Source organism: Corythoichthys intestinalis, chromosome 11 (assembly GCF_030265065.1).
Source record: "Corythoichthys intestinalis isolate RoL2023-P3 chromosome 11, ASM3026506v1, whole genome shotgun sequence".
In the NCBI taxonomy this organism is placed as follows: domain Eukaryota; kingdom Metazoa; phylum Chordata; class Actinopteri; order Syngnathiformes; family Syngnathidae; genus Corythoichthys; species Corythoichthys intestinalis.
The window spans coordinates 38205606-38220538 of record NC_080405.1 but is presented as its reverse complement, the minus strand read 5'-3'; the positions used below and the strand labels follow the sequence as shown (position 1 = coordinate 38220538).

Sequence of the window (14933 nt, the reverse complement as noted above, 5' to 3'; positions counted from 1 at the left end):
CCGGGAAATGATGCAATGGAACAGAATTAGTAGGCTGTATGGTTTGTGACCATGACAAGGCTACTAAGTGCTAAATAAACTTAAATTTGATTTACTTTGGCCAGAAAATATGTTCCAACTCCAGTACCATTTTTAAGTTTTCAAGGCCAAACCTTCAGCTCTTGTAAAACCAGGGTTGACACAAGTGTCTGCTAAAAGCCCACTCTTTTAATATATGCCCATAATTATATAAAACATTCATGAAAAGTCAAGTCACTGCACATGCAGTAATTTACTCAGAGTTTAATGCGATGCAATGTATTATCTAAATCTAATTCCACTTTTCTAATAGATAATGCTTGGGCATTGTTGTAGACTTTAAAGTGCTCCCCAATGCATCATGGTGCGAGGTGCTGCTAATATTTTAGATACTTCATTCACCATCAAGAGTAGAATGTTTTAAATATTGCTGTCAAGAGATTTTTTTTAAAATGAGGGATTAGTTTATTATGACCTGTAATTATTCAATCTAACTATTCTTTTCTTTTTAACCTCTATTAAAATTAAAGCTGTGAAAAGCTTTCAATTTGATATTTATTTTTTTTAAGTCTGTACTTTTTTGTCCGTTCACTTTCAAGAGTAGAATGTTTTAAATATTGCTGTCAAGATATTTAAAACATTCAGATATTGTAGTTTGTATTTTTTTTTCATCCCATTCGAAAAAAATGCTGTGAGAAGCTTTCAACTTGTTGTATTTGAATCGTGTATTCACAGTATTTGATCAAAATATTTGAAATACTGTATAACAAAAAAGTCATGTATTGCTTTCTGCAGTTCTTCGCTATCCACTCGTCAAGAACATTCGTCAGCCTGTCAGTCACTAATTTGCTCAAATTTTGAGTATTCTCTTTGAGTTTAGTTTGGTTAACTAAGATGTTTAAAAGTTGGTTGCGGTGTTATTTTCGTTAAAGACGATTACGAAAATATTTCGTCAACAAACAATTTTTCATGACGATGACGTGAGGATGTCGGGTGTCTTGGAAGACTAAAACATAACAAGACGGATGCCACTTTTCGTCTGATGAGACGAGAACGAGATTAAAATTCGCCATAGCTTCTGTGATAAGTTCACAAGGACATTTTCTTATCGTGTGTGTAGTTAGCACTCGTCGTAGCAGTGTTTGGTCGTGTCACTCATGTGACGTGCTGTGCGAGCACCCACGCCTCACACACACGCTTACTCACCAGTGCTCTCCAGGCTCCAGATTTGCCGTTTGTGAAACACATGTCAGGTGCTGCTTGGTAAGTTTTGTTTTCTTATCTTGGCTAGTTATGCCATGCTGTTTTAGCCTTTAAAGGTCTGTGCTGGGTGATCATCACACACACACACACACTAAATGTAGCTTGTAGCGCTACTACTAGGGGTGTGCCATCTTAGGCACCCCACGATTCGATTCGATTACGATTCAGGGTGCTACGATTCGATTATTGAGCGATGATCACGGTATTGACGATGATCACGGTTATCACGATAATCGATGCATCGTACATTACTAATTAATAAAGTAGCCAAACAAACTTATGTCCATTGTTTATTTAAAATATCCTAATATTCAACAGGAACGATAGAAACATGCCCATACAACAAAAAGCTGCCCTTAAGCTGCATTTTTTTTTTTTTTTTTTGCAAGAACATTAACCATTTTAAAGGCAGTACTTATTTCTCTCAACAATACAATAAAATTTACACAAGTGGAATGAATTCCACATTTTCTGGAAACAAAGTGTCTTTAAAAATAGTACTTCTTTTAACGAATATACTTTGTTTTCAGAGATTTCTGTACTATTTCGCATGTTTGTAGTGTTACCGTTGTACTTAATCATGGTTTTACACGTTCTGCATATGTAGTGAATTAGCTAATTAGCGTAGAGCTCGGCGCTAACTGTTAACATCTCAAAAACAACAACAATAAAGACTAAACAGTACAAGAGGGTTCGTTTATTAACCTCTTATAGATGCACACGGGTCTTAGCAACACACTCAGGACGTTTTTCAATTGACATGACTTGAAACTACTGCTTGACATCTGAAAGACTACGAGCAACAAACTATCTCTCTTCCCCTCTCGCTCTAAAAAATAACTTGCGCACAGAAGCGCAACCGGCAGGTCCTTGCCTGTCTAAGACACAAATTTTATTTTCCAGTCTTTTGAAAAGGAGTAAATCTCTCGCTCAGTAATCGGCAGCATCCATCATAATGTTGTGCGTGCGCCCGTTAAAGGTGTCCGGGCGGCAGACATGTCGAGCGGCTGTCATAAAGTTACTTGGAAAAAATCATCGTTTTTGAACCTTTATGAATCGTAATCGAATCGCAATGCATCCAATAATACATTTTTTTTTAACTCCCTTAAGCGTTAGCATAGCGTTCGCCTTAGCATGTAGCAGGGTGCATGTCGTCTTAAACTCTTGGAAAACTTTCTCCATACAGTTCGTGGCATCCAGGTGAATTTAACGACTTGAAAAGAATGTACTGTTTTCCTGCTGAGTGTGTATTATCATCAAATATATAAGCGGTTGAGGATGGATGGATGGATGGATGGATGGATGGATGGATGGATGGATGGATGGATGGATGGATGGATGGATGGATGGATGGATGGATGGATGGATGGATGGATGGATGGATGGATGGATGGATGATGTCGTAGTAGACTCTACAATTATGTGCTTGTCTGTCAGTTTTCATTCGAAATGGTTGGGTTCGAGTAATTGTCAGCTAAAACTAGATGAAATTTGTCTGACTTTTCGTTAACTAAAACTAGACAAACACATTTTGAAATGACTAATGTACAGTATTACTCAGACTAAAAAGTATTTTTTTGTCCACAAGACTAAGACAAAAATTAAAAGGGCTGCCAAAAACAACACTTGTTGGTTGCTAACAGTAGCTTCAGCTGTGTGTTTTGAATTCATGTGCTAGATTAAACAAGCTTCATCAGTGGTAAGCAAGCAAAGAAGGCATGCATGCACCTTTTGAAATCTAAATTTACCACTCCTCGGCCCAAATGGATTCCAAAATAGCAACTTATACAATAATCTAATGCATAAAATATGACTACAATGGAATAATTATGATTCCCAAGATAAATAAGACACCCTAAGATTTGAAGTTTCTTTGTGACATCACTACACTAACTTTTACAAGTAGACTTCAAGCGTTTCAAAGAGTATTGTACAGAAAGATCAATCAAAGTATGATTCGGCATATTTTTTTTAAAACTCCAGCGCAGGGGTCTGCAAATCCGGTCCTCGAGAGCCGCGATCTAGCTTGTTTTCCATGTCTCCCTCCTTTCACACCTGAATCAAATAATAAGCTAATCAGCAAGCTCTGCAGGAGCCTGATAACGATCCTGATTATTTGATTCAGGTGTGTTACAAGAGGGAGACATGGAAAACGAGCTGGATAACGACTCTCGAGAAAGGACTTGCAGACCCCTGCTCTAGCATGTAATTTCATTGAATTGCTATCTACAGTATGAACTAGTCCTTCTCAAAAAATTAGCATACTGTGATAAAGTTCATTATTTTCTGTAATGTACTGATAAACATTAGACTTTCATATATTTTAGATTCATTACACACAACTGAAGTAGTTCAAGCCTTTTATTGTTTTAATATTGATGATTTTGGCCAAAAAAGTCAAGATAAAACAAAAATCCATATCTCAAAAAATGAGCATATTCTTAACTTATTACTCGAGGAAAGCCCGCAGAATCCTCTTAATTTTACTCAACAAAAGCAAATTTTGCATTTTTCCTATACACAATCACTCTTATTTAGGTTGAATTCCGATGTCACCAATGCCTTAGCATGTTTTGCCAGCTTTTTTTGTAGGGACTCAGAAATGTATAAATTATTTATTTATATATTTTTTGGGGCCCAAAAAGAACAGGCAGTTGTCCAAAAGTTACCTGATTATTTGAATGTAAAGTGACGTTATTGTGTATGGATACAAAATCCAACATGGCGGCCATCACAAAACAAAGAGCTTTTTAAGTTGAAAATTCTTGTGAATAAATGCGTACATAAATCCCGGAATTTCAATAGATATGAACATAAAAGTCTAGATTCTTGGTTGAAAGCAAAAAACTGGGCGGTTATCATTCATTTTACGTCAATATATCAAGCTAAAATGACGCAAATTTTTTCCATTCATTTAATTTTTTTCCACAACGTTTTAAAGTGCATGCATGGTTCTGTTTTATATAATACCGTAATTTTCGCACTATAAGGCGCACCTGACTATAAGCCGCCAACCCACCAAACCTAACCTAACCCACCAAATTTGATACAAAAAAAACATTTGATCATAGATAAACCGCACTGGACTATAAGCCGCTGCTGTCCTCACTGTATTATGAGATATTCATTCCAAAAGATATCATTCGGTAACACTTGATTTGACAGCGGCATCATAAGACTGTCATAAGACCAAATTGGCTACAAAGCTTCATTGCTTCAAGAAAGTTTAATTTGGCCATCACTGTTCTCTTGGAGGAGACAGTCAACCTCTGCTGCCACCTGCTGTCAACACTATTGTCGTCTAACATGCCTCCTAGCATGTATTGCAGCGGTACTGATGTAAATAATAAACCAAAATTCATTTTCTGTGATAATTATTTCTTTAGTTATTGTTATAGTTGTTTCATTAATCGCTAATGATGGAATTTGGTAACACTTTATTTGACAGTGGCACCATAAGACTGCCATAATACCATTATAATGATGACATGACACTGCCATGAGCATTAACGAATGCTTATGACAGATGTAATTTTGTGTCATCCTCCAAAATATCGCCAGATGTAAACGACCCAAGTTGAACATACATGGAGTTAGTGACATAATTTGCCGGATGACAATCTGTCATCAGCATTCACTAATGCCAATGATAATGTAATGTCATAATTACGACGGTCTTATGACACCGCTGTCCAATAAAATGTTACCTATTAACCCAAATAAACCAACAAATAAGCCGCACTGGACTATAAGCCGCAGGATTCAAAATGAGGGAAAAAAGTAGCGGCTTATAGTCCGAAAATTCTGGTAATTACCTTGAATCCTCGACCAAATAATTCTTGAGACACTCCTGTCTGCTTTTATGCACTAAAACATTTGTCTGGTTTCCACCTAAATCCGGCGTTAGAATGCAGCGTTTGAGCTTATCGCAATGAAATTTTCCACGACGCTCTGCCTGGCCTAGCCCCCTACGGGAAGCGGTGCCGCAATGTCTGTAGGAGCTATCTCATCAACTGATAGTGAAGACTATGATATAAACATACCCACTTTCTCATTTTATTCCCTACCCTGAAAATTTCTGTTAACTAGGCTAATCCGTTATCGTTATCGCCTTTTTTTTTTTTTTCTGACCTCTATGGCCTTTGACCTCATTACCCCAAAATTTTATCAACTCCTGCCTTTCATATTGCAAACATATCCTGCAATTTTGATCATAATTCCTTTGCTTTGATTATAGTAGTTATAGTTATCTTAAGCACAAACATACATAAAAACAGACTGACATACGGAACCTAATACATAACCTCCGCCTTCCGTAGGTTTCACCTACTGGCAAGAGGTAATTAACACTAGTGCAATGCTTTCCGCCGGTATAATACATTTTCCACCCACGCTGATGTTATCCTGCCGTCTGACCTAATAATAAAGCAGAAAACAAAACCATTTCTCTTGATTAAAACCGCCGCATTCACCATGTTGATCTATGTGTTTGTTTTATGCGTTCCGGATTTGCATAACTCGTTGAGGACAACATAATTTGAAACTGAACAAATGACCAATTAACTTTAAATGTGCAGCATATACTTCGATGTCTGTTAGATGCTTTCGTCAAGGATCAATAACCGTACCACACTTTCACACCCTATTTGGTGTCTTGCTGAAACTGCAGTACTTTGAGGGGGCAGCCCTGTTTAATGTAAGCAAGCGAGCCCTTGCCCTAACGCTCATTACTGAACCAACAGTGAGTAGCCTCCATTTTGAGCCTGAATTTAAAATTGAAAATGTGATTGTTAACTGCAAAGCCCTACAATGACAATGATTCTATTTTCCCACATCATTAAGCCACAAAATTGCTCTTGTCAATTAGTGTTTGTAGCGGAGCGGGCCGATTGGCAAACATAACCACCAATCTCCAGCTACCCGCTTAAAAAAATGAAACTAAAGTAGATTAAATATTCACTTGGTTTTTTTTTAATTAAATTTTTTAAATTAAATGTTTGAAATCAAATGTCACTTCTCATTGCCGACATTGTTTATTATGCTCTTTTTATTAGTGACTCACACAAATATTCACTACATCTCTGGATTCCTAACAAAGTATTGGTGGACATACAGTACTATAATTCATGATTAAGTGCGCATACCATACTTCATGATGGCATGTCTCTCAATATCACAGTTCAGACTTCTTGTAATTTACACAGCACATTTTGGCCGTTTATTTCATTTCATATTTTTTCAAACATAAAACTGTCGGGAAGACTGTTGTACGGTTTCACATCCACTCAGGATTCTCAAGGTGCAAGAAGAAACGGCTATAAATCGCCTCTGTTGTTGCTTTGTAAACACTGGTTTTTAATGGGGGTTTAATTGACACAGGCGAGTGAATGAGTAAACTGAATAAATTATCTTGCGCTGATTGGTGAAATCGGATGGGCAGTTACATGCAGGGCGCTTGCATAGGGCACTTGTAGACGTGGGCTGCATATGCATAAGCCCCGTGCATCTTGTGTCTTTGCGCATGCATGTGCACATCTCAAGTCTCAACCATCGCCAAGTCTGGGGCTGTAAACAAGGACGCATCCCTCGGCCAATCATCAAAGGTCAGCATGCGCTTCCCCAAAGATTCAGGCCATTGTACACAAAAATATCCAGTCATTCTTTCGGTAAAAATGATTTATTTTTAATTTATATTGTTAATTAAAAAAAAAAAAAAAGGTAAATTCTCTTTTTTTTTTTTTTTTTTAATATTTTTAAATTAGAAAATACTTATTTTTTTAAGAAGGAAAAACAATGTAACAAAGATTTTATACATACATGTGTATATATTGATTTTATATATTTAATTTTTTTTTTTTTTTTTTAAATGCAGTGGTACCTCCACCTACGAAGTTAATTGGTTCCAGGACCTTGGAAGTCGAAATGGTCGTATGTTAAGGAAGATTTTCCCATAAGAATACATTATGATTCCATTAATTGGTTCCACAGCCCGAAAACCTACAGTAAATCCTTAATAAATACTGCTGGTACTATTACAAATGGCAATTGCACATAAAACAAATTAATTATGAATAAAAATCGTAATAATGTGTGTATATGTGTATATGTGTATATATATATATATATATATATATATATATGTGTAAAATCTCTCTCGCTCTCTCTATATATATATATGTGTGTGTATATATATATATATATATATATATACTGTATATAATTCCTTTAACTCATTTGCTCCCAAAAACGTATAAATACTTTCTATTTTTAATTGCTTCAGTGTCCCAGTGTCTTTTGCGTTTTTTTTTTTTTTTTTTTTTTTTACAATAGGCATCTACAGGTTCCCATGTATCTAAGATACAATGCACAAAGCTCAAAACCCATTTTAAAGCAATAAAACTGGCCACTGGAGGGCAGTAGCGCATTTGGTAAGACCCCCAACCCGATTCAACCAGTGCAGCATTGAGTCCTTGCTGCTCGCCGAGCAGAGCCCGCGCAGCCGTGCTCGCCGCTCGCGTCCCCGGCACCCTCCAGTGTTCTGCCGGGAAATGCGCACGGAGCACAAGTTCCCCAGGCAAACGAGGCAATGGTCACCACAAGGCAAGGCAAGGCAAGGCAAATTTATTTATATAGCACAATTCAACACAAGGCAATTCAAAGTGCTTTACATCACATAAAACAAAGACTAAAAAAAAAATCATCTTTTCGAGACAGGCAGCGATCAGGGAAAAGTTTAAACCGCTGTCGCAGCCGCCATGGCGTCATCTCTCAGTTAGTTATTGGAAATAAATTGTTACTTTGCTATCAAAAGCTTTATTTGTCTGGTTGTTTGTTATTTTGTAAAAGGAAAATTATTCGGATGTTTGAGATGTAACTAAAGCAAAAAATAGCTGGATTAAAGTCAATGTTATGTTTGAAATGTATGCGTTTACAAAAAGCTCAATTTCTCAGTTTTTTCATCAGAAATTGGAAAATTTGTCAAACTAAACTATTTTCTAATGCTGATTTCTAAAGAATGGAAAAATATTAGGGCTGTCAAACGATTAAAATTTTTAATCGAGTTAATTACAGCTTAAAAATTAATTAATCGTAATTAATCGCAATTAATCGCAATTCAAACCATCTATAAAATATGCCATATTTTTCTGTAAATTATATATATTCTGTAAAATAAATTGTTGGAATGGAAAGATAAGATATATACATTCAACATACGGTACAAAAGGACTGTAGTGGGCATTTCACTCTACTGTCATTTAAATCTGTCTATGCTGTCCTCACTCCGAAGCGTCTACTTTTTCCAAAGCTAGACAGCTAGTGAACGACGCCTTAATAATTAGACTTCTTCCTTTTTCATCTGATTTATTAATAAAATGGCCTCAGACCACTGTCCTCTTTAGACCGTCGTAAAACTACAAAAAAAAGTACACAAGCATTGCATTAGCAACAACGTTAGCTTAGCACGCTATACAGGTTCACTAAACATAAACAAAAAGCGTCTCATACAAAACATATAACATTTCGCTTACTAACATAATATGTACATTCTTTACAACAACCATACTTACGGACAAATCTTGTCCAAGGATCATATAAGCACAACATTATCAGCCCGAGACGTCGTGCAGCCATAATGAACTGGAAAGAAAACTATAAACCATGTCGCAAAGCGACCACAAGAGTTCACTGTTGGACAGCAAAAAAAGCCTTGCTGTAAAACTAACCAAAAGGCAGAATACTTTCTGAGCGGGACATGTGCGTTAATTGCGTCAAATATTTTAACGTGATTAATTTAAAAAATTAATTACCGCGCGTTAACGCGATAATTTTGACAGCCCTAATTCAAACCCCTCTTAATGTTTTCGTTTTATAAAATTTGTAAAATTTTCAATCAAAAAATAAACTAGTAGCCCGCCATTGTTGATGTCAATAATTACACAATGCTCATGGGTGCTGAAGCCCATAAAATCCGTCCCACCCAAGCGCTAATAGAGGGCAACAAAACTCCAAAAAACACAAGTAACAAGTGGACATTGCACTGTGCTGTCATTTTAATCTGTTTGAGCGGGGCATGTGCGTTAATTGCGTCAAATATTTTAACTAGGGCTGTCAAAATTATCGCGTTAACGGCTGGTAATTAATTTTTTAAATTAATCACGTTAAAATATTTGACGCAATTAATTCTTGTCGTGATTTGTTATAATAAACAAATACAGTACTTATGTACCGTATGTTGAATGTATATATCCATCTTGTGTCTTATCTTTCCATTCCAACAATAATTTACAGAAAAATATGGCATATTTTAGAGATGGTTTGAATTGCGATTAATCGCGATTAATTGCGATTAATTAATTTTTAAGCTGTAATTAACTCGATTAAATTTTTTAATCGTTTGACACCCCTAATTTTAACGTGATTAATTAGAAAAAATTAATTACCGCCCGTTAACGCGATAATTTAGACAGCCCTAATCGATAATCGTTTTATCGCCATATCGTCAGATCATCGTTATCGTGGGCTTCGTATCGCAAACCGTATCGTATCGTGAGGTAGCAAGAGGTTCCCACTCCTATGCGCCATAGACAATAAAAGTGTGAAGTGCGATAATAAGCAAAATAGCATGATTTTTCTGGCTTAATCAGCATTTCACCATACTTGAACTCTGTCTTCGTGCCATTAGCTGAGCTGGAAAATTTGCCCCTAAAACAAAGGCCCTTCTCATTTAATATAATCCAGCAATAAAACTGCCGAGTGACTGTTGCGTACTGGAACAAAGGATGTCCTTTGACAGAGGCACAGCCCTAATCTCCATTTAGACAGAAGGCATATGTTAAACGAGGTTATTCTTTTGGGTGATGCAGTCGAATGAATATGTGATGCAATCAGTTTTGCGTGGGATCTCTCAAAAACAAACAGACCTGACCTGAGCAGCATCTTTTTACATGAAGCGGCGGCAGGACGGAGCTGTAATCACACTCTACAAAACGATAAAAACATTGGCACGTTAGCAAAAATGGCAGACAGGTGCGGAAGGGCATAAAGTTGATCGGAATGGATGGGAGATGTGCAGTAGATTAGGATGTCGTAAAGGCAAAATTCCAGCTGCATGATTCTGATGACGGGAAGAAACTTGATTTGCAGCAGGATTTTGTTTTGGCTGGTAACATCCAACTCGTAAAACTCACTTTGCTTTGAGGGTTAATATCGTGGCACAACATCCGATATTTTTGTCTTGATTTTGTTTGTCACTGCGGGGTCAGAGGTGGCATGAAAAATGGATGACCATTTGTTCCGGCCCATATTTCACCGGGGCTTTGCTGAGGGATAAGATGACTGTATTGTGACGATAGTAATGGTCACGTTCACTTTGAGAGTTTTACTAGCCACATATCCCTGACCTGAAGAACTCTAGTGTGATTCATCTTCAGCCAAGTGACTAGGAATGGCCATGGGATGAAATATATTCCCAGGGCTCATGATAAATACCCTGGGAAGAGGTGCATGGGGCGGCAACGTTTTTTTTATCTATCCTAGCTAGAGCAGGCCTAACAGGTGCCATTGCCAATGCCACAAGAGACTAAAAATTCAGCTTCGTGGCCGCTGACGAAATGAGTTATGATCCTATCTCAAAAAAGGAATCCCTAAGCAGCCTGTCTGAGCTGCTGAACCTAAAGTACAATGATTGGCCTGAGGTCTTTTCAGACTCGTCACAGATGGACATCCATCATAAAGTGAGGTCACGCACATCAAATCAAAAGTTCTGTGGTAGCAATTAGATGAAGTAGCTATAAATGATGGAGTGACATGAATGTGTGAACGTGAGATTGGGCGGGTGCATGTTTGGGTGAACATAAAGCCCATCCAATTATATAGCCTGATTAACTATGTCAATTAAAGTGTGATAAATGCCCTCTCTGTTATTGACTGGCATCAGCAAAATCAATGAGCGGTGCCGAGAGGATCTGAGAGCAGATGCTAGTCGGGATTGTAAGTGAGCATCAGGATTGTTTGGCGGTGACACCTGGCGGACCTGATAAAACCTCACTCTGCGATGCCCCGATAAGGGCGCTAGCATACTGACAGAATGCGGAAGGAGGACCAGAGAGCCTGACCTGATTGACAAAATTTGTTTGGCTACAGAAAGGCACGTTCGAAAGATTCGGGATGTTTTGTCGGTGTCTTTGGTTTGCCCTTAAAAAGTAAACAGCAAAGCAGCCAGTTTGAGACTATTTATCCAATTAGTAGTTAGCTGACAAGCCTTGTATTCTGTCTGCTCATCTCTCAGTGGACTGCAAATTTACCAAGTCCAAATACCACGGTATTGCCTTTTCCCTGGCCTTTGACTCACCCAGAGTATTGGATTTGGAGGATTTGATGAGAGGTGTATTCTCTTCTCTTTTTTGGACACCTCACTGTGGGAGGCGAGAGGTTTAGCTAGCTTTGTTTCGGTTAAAGCACATTGCTTATTCCCTGTGGGATTAGGAAGGTGGTGTGTAATACTGCTGCATCCAGAGATAAGGTACAGTATGGGAAAAGACTGAGCTAGCGTCCATGTTTGCTTTTGTCATTCCGAGCTTTGTATTCTAAAACGTTAGCCTTATCACGATAATACATAAATCAATGCATGTTGTTTGTGTACATTTTGAAACGGGTAAGATCTCTTTGCTAGCTGTGTCTACATGTCTGTAATACCGTTAACATCAATCCTTTTCTTCTCCATCAATCTCCTCGCCTCCGATGATGAATTGATATACATTAAACATTTATCTTCGCCTCAGTTTGTAATGATTAGAAGGAAGCTCATACAACTTAATTACGCAGTGTTCCTAATGCTATTACACATTTATTTTATTGTCAGCACTTTTCAAAATTCAAAATCAGAGTCAATCAAGAAAAATAGATTTCTTAATTTAAATTTTAGAATATGCAAGGGCGTGGGGTTGCATAGGGACGGTAGGGACAAAACACGACCAGCTTTTCAGGATGCTCAAATTGTCCCCACCAACTTTTAAGCAACCTTATTTGCGTTATATAATTACTTCATTTATATAGGTCATTTATATTGTCTTTCCATATGTTGTATTGATAGAACTGACCCTACCATTATTAAGTGAATTATTCTCATTATGTTCAGACTTATATTTACCCCTTTTTCTTGCTGAATGTGCCAGTCCATTTTACCCCCTCAAACGCACGTTTGATTGGCTGACTAGACCCCCGCCTTACTGCCCCTCCCAACACAAATGCACACACACAAGCTCGAGAGAAATGCATGTCTACATGCCGACAAGTCCTTTTCGGGCAGCAGCAGCTACTGTAAGTAATGTAAAAAGAGGTCAATGTTGTGGATGGTGGGGAATAAGAGTGGCCGATAAATAAGAGGCCTGTATTGTTGGCGAGGCTGTCAAAGCTGACCGAGTGGAATCACAAACAGCTTTTTTTCGTTGGAAATTCTTGTGAATAAATGCTTAAATCCCCAAATTCTTTATAGATATGGATGTAAAACACTCTTGATTCTTGATTAAAAGCAACAAACAAACAAAACGTGCAGTTAGCATTTATTTTACGTAAATATGTCGAAGTACATTGCTAGTCTGATAGTAAATTTAGCTATGGGCCGCCTAATGTAAACAGAGCTTTTCCGGTGAAAATTCTTGTGAATAAATGCTTAAATCCCCGAATTGTTTATAGATATGGATGTAAAACACTCTTGATTCTTGGTTAAAAGCAAAAAAAATAAAAAAACGTGCAGTTAGTATTTATTTTACGTAAATATGTAGAAGTACAATGCTAGTCTGTTAGTGAATGTAGCAAGCGGCCGCCTTATGTAAACAGAGCTTTTCCGGTGAAAATTCTTATGAATAAATACTTAAATCCCCGAATTCTATATAGATATGGACGTAAAATAGTATTGATTCTTGGTTAAAAGCAACAACAACAAAAAAATGTGCAGTTAGCTAGCATTTTATTTTACGTAAATATTGAGAACTATGATGCCAATGCAGTAGCGGCTAATTTCTCCCATTGTCAAAATGTATGTATGTTACGAAAAATATAATAATTACCTTGAATCCTCGAACAAATCACTCCTGAGACAATCCTTCATGTTTGTATGCGATACAGCTTTCGTACTTTTTCAACAGAAATCTGGCGTTAGATCGCTGCATGCGTGTGTTTGTGAATAGCTCCTCTTGATTTGGGTGGCCCCCTACTTGAATGAGAGGCGCAGTGCATGACCGATCTAACCCGTCAATACCATTATGAAGTCTATGTGCAGACATTATTTTCAGATAATCATACATTAATCATAATTGAGATAAAAAGTTTAATCCCGATTGAGATTTGTTTTTTTCCTTAACTGCTCAACCCACTGATGCACTTTAGAGATGAAATAAGGGAAAAGAAGATGAAAAAGACAACAAATTGAAGAGACATATTACTCTTGTGGTGAATATAAGCTAACATGGAGTTCTATGTATAGGTTAAGTAGAATCTCCTCCCGCAACCCCCGCCCTCCCAAAAAAACAACCACTGTAGATTTCCTTTTTAGTAAACAAGCGGGGACTTCCCCTATTTTGAAAATTCTCCCATAAAAATAATAATTTTAACTTTTTTTAATTTTTATGTAGGAAACACATCAACATATTTGTGGGAAATGTAGCCCTGATCCCATTCACCTAATCTTTTTGGTCCTATAAATGTCCTGTTCCCAGAAAAAAGGTGTACATGGTGGTTATGCTGATATAGCATCCCTACCAATTTTCAGAGCAAAACTACGCCCTTGAGAATATGCACCAAACATTTTAAATTTTACCTCTTCTAAGTTGTCTATATGGTTTAACCCTTTATAGGGACAGTTTATATGTTTGGTAATTCAAAAACCTGGCACTATATATGTGGACATCACATTTTGGGTCATTTAAGCCTCAGTATTAACATTTGGTTTCCTATAAGCGTGGCCTACATGACAGCCTCTCCCAGTCAAAATCCATTGGATGTCCAGCACTGAAATGGAAGCCAATGGATTAAATGTGTAAGGAAGTAAGCAAGCAAATTTAGTGTTTAGTAATTCCATTTTTACAAGCCTGATTAGTACAAGTACACAATACATTGTCTCAGATTTACTGAAACCAATTAAAATGTGTCAAATGTGTGCTTCCAGCATGCAGCTTCTAATTCCTGAGAAGCTGAAGGCAGGAGAAAAACCCGACGGCGCCCTAAAAACGTGTCATAATATTTAATGATGTTCTCGTTTGTTCTTTGTGAAAGTGAATAACACATCGTTTGGTCGCTGTTACGTGCCGTCTTGCTTTGTTCCTCCTTTTGTTACCTCCACCAGTCAGTGAAACCTGCAGTATTCGTCTGTAAGTAAGATAAATCAACCAAGAAGAAAGGGATTGTTATCAAACTTTCAGCATATGTTTGGAATACGTAACAACAGAAGTGATTAAATGAGAACAAAGGTCATAGAGGGTAGAAAAGGAATTTTGCGATAAACTGATAACAGATTTAAGGTCGAGTTATGCTTCCGCGTCAGACCCGATTTACGACCCTGCGCCGTAGCCTCTCTGGGTCCTTCTTTTTTTTCTGACTCCGCGTCGCGTCAACGCGTGTGACGTGGTGGAAATGGACTATGATTGGTCCGCTCA

The 14933-nt window shown here is 37.5% G+C and overlaps 1 protein-coding gene across 4 annotated transcripts in view; it reads left to right on the top strand.

Moving 5' to 3' along the window:
• unc5a (unc-5 netrin receptor A) overlaps window positions 1-14933 on the top strand; it is a 398198-nt gene that overhangs the window by 281210 nt on the left and 102055 nt on the right. The window lies entirely within an intron of this gene.